The sequence below is a fragment of the Palaemon carinicauda genome, chromosome 28, assembly GCF_036898095.1.
Source record: "Palaemon carinicauda isolate YSFRI2023 chromosome 28, ASM3689809v2, whole genome shotgun sequence".
NCBI lineage: Eukaryota > Metazoa > Arthropoda > Malacostraca > Decapoda > Palaemonidae > Palaemon > Palaemon carinicauda.
Window position 1 is genome coordinate 32,483,368 of NC_090752.1, and position 3,495 is coordinate 32,486,862.

Here is a 3,495-nt window from a genome sequence, read left to right on the forward strand (position 1 = left end):
TTATCCATAATTTATTATTACATACTCCTATCGTTATCCTGTAAATCCTCATCCTCACTCCATCCATAAAAACATAAAAACGACGTGGACATATAACATCCTTTTTAATTGGAGTCGTGTGCTCAGAAGCGTCACTTTTATTATTATCATTATTATTATTACAATCCAAGCTACAACCCTAGTTGGAAAAGCAAGATGCTATAAGCCCAGGGGCTCCAACAGGGAAAAATAGCCCAGTGAGGAAAGGAAATAAGGAGATAAATAAATGAAGAGAACAAATTAACAATAAATCATTCTAAAATAAGTAACAACGTCAAAACAGACATGTCATATATAAACTATAAACAACATCAAAAACAAATATGTCATAAATAAACTATAAAAAGACTCATGTCCGCCTGGTCAACAAAAAAGCATTTGATCCAACTTTGAACTTTTGAAGTTCTAATGTAGTCTTCCATATTACTGTCCCAATAACCCATGAACGCAATCTTATGAACAACAACATCTCTCTATTTACATCTATTATTGTCAGATCTATTTCCTTGTGAGTACGTCTTTCTGCACGTTCCTTCAGTACCACTTCCCTTTCTACATATAACACTTACTAACACTCTTCCCTTTCACAACAATTCCAATTCACTTATCCAAACATTATTTTCATTCCTTGGTCTTGGCCACCAATACCATAAAAAAGTTATGTACTGAAGAACTCATATTTTTCTATTTGTTTTTTTAAAGTTTACTATGCACGACGTGGAAAAAAAAGCTGCTCCTAATTACTAATGGCTCAATTAAAAAAAAAAAAAAAAAAAAAAAAAAAAAGGGAAACGTTAGTAAAATATTTGCAATCTATTTGAACTTAAAATTTTCTTTTTCTGTTAAGTTATTATATGGGTTTCTTATGTTAATGACAACACAAACAATGCAAACTAGTTTATTTAATTTAGATGTTTTTCTTCCACGCCACTTTAAATCAAATAAAACCAATGGAGAAAAAATTAACAATTGAAAAAAAAACCAACGACTTTCACATTTTTACCTTTCGTTTCAACCGTCTGTCTTTGTCATAATCCTAACAGTTTATGAATTCTATGATTAAACAATTGAAAGAGAAATATACGCTGGAATGAAATCAAAGTTGTTAAAATACAAATTCTAGCAAGAAAAACACGAAATGCAAAATATCGTTCTCGCACGAAATAGCTGAGAGAATCATTTGACATTCAAGCACAAACGAACAAACATGAATATACTCATGTACATCAAATTTATCCTTTTATTAGTGACAATGGAGCTTCCTGATTCCTTTTTCTGACTCGGTTAAACACCTTTTGAAAGTGACCTCTGGCTCCTAAATAAGATATATTACCAGCACCAGTTATTAATGATCACGCAATGGGAAAAATTTACGTTTTCAATAAGTTTTATTTTAACAACCCTTAATAGCAAATAACGAATAGTGCAAAACGACAGTAACAATCCCCGTAGGGAGGAAAACCCAACTTCATACTCAATACCGATCAACATTCGAGTTACGTTATTCATTTCCTCCTTGCAATACCTGACAGATATCAATTATTTTAGCTACAAAATTTACGACCTCCATCAGCAATGATTGATATGGAGTGAGTTTCTACTTCAGCATGCGTGTCCAAAGGTCATTTGGAAAAGAACATGTCTCTGGGCTTTTGCATACAGCATTAAACACCGAAACATGTGCATAACTAACTAGGCCTAAGGACCCTCTTCACTCAACCTAGGGCTGGAGAACATGGCAATGGCCGCTGATGAGTGAGCAAATATACCTGAGAGAGCTCGACCAACCCCAAACCTAAGTTAACACGGACGGTAAGTTCGTATTTACCAGTGAAATTTCTCAAGTTGTGAGAGCAGCTTTACCTTTGGACTCTCAGGTTCGGGAGTCGTCAGGCAATATGTCTCCTCAACCAAGTTGCCTTCGTTTTCACACACACACACACACACACACACACATATATATATATATATATATATATATATAAATATATATATATATGATATATATACATGCATATACATATATATATATTATATATATATATATATATATATATATATATACAGGGTCATGCTCTCAGCGGCATTGTCAGATATCTTTTGGGTAGGGGGGAGAAGAAGCCATAGCCTGGATTTAGCCCGCAATTTTGACGGATCACGTACATTAGTGAAGTATATATATATATATATATATATATATATATATATATATATACATATATATATATATATATATATATATATATATATATATATATATTCAGTAACTGCCGACTTCAATAGATGCTTTCCTACCCTCTGGCCAGTGGTCTTCTGCCTCCCGGCATCGATCTTCATGTCCGACAAGTATATTTTTTTAAGATTCATCCTATTGACACAAATGATTCCCCTCCGGCCATGGCACACATAAAACGAAATGCCTCACAACATCAAAGACACAATACATTAAACTTTCAGTTAAAAAAACCATTCATTCATTCGGCTCTATTAATTTCTTTTATGTAAATCGAATTAACTGCAATTGAATAAACTCTGAACTGAACCGTTTATACTAAAAGAAAAAGTCTATTTAATTGATGCGTGTTTTTTTTTTTTTTAAATAGATTAAATTTTCTTTTGATGCATTCTAATTCAATTCGTTTCTTTCTATACGAAACTTACTCATCGGTCAAACGATGATCAAAAGATAACTGACTTTTAGTTTGAGTCGAGTTCTGGGAAAACTGTTTATGTCAGTATTTTGCTAAACAGAAATAACACTTATGACAACAGACAGACACAATGAAATAAAAAAGATACATTAGCATTCCAGAGTGAAGCAACGCTAATGGTCGACGTGTAATGAAGTAGAAAAATTCTGAAGACGAAAATGCTGAACAAAATTACCTGATCTACTGTAAATAGAAAACGCTGCTCTGCTGTCCTCGTGTACGAGACACGTGCAAAGTGCCATTTGAGAACAAAGAGAAAAGCAGATCATTGAGAAGAAAAAGAGAACTGAAGGATAATTAAGGCTTTTCCTTAAAACATTTTATCCTATTTCAAATGTTCGTTTTCAACATAAATCGATTTTTTAATGATTACTATCGCATGTTTAATCTTTTAAAAATTCAACGTTTATGACAGATCGTTAAAACTTCATTATGAAATTTATGCTCTTAATGAAAACCCCGTTTTTCATAACCGTAATTGCATATGGAAATTTATATTTAGCTTTATAGATTTTATACAATAGAAATCTTAAGAGGAATTAAAATATGAAATCCCCTCGCCGGCTTACCTCGAAGCTGGAATGCGTAATGAGATGCAAATTTTGCATAGTTATGGTTATTATGTAAATGGAAGCGTAACAGAACCTGCATAATAATTAAATATAAAATCCATATTCTTTTTAACGACCGAAGCTATAGAATTATACATGCAAAACTAGTTACTCAGGAGGTGAATATGAATGAA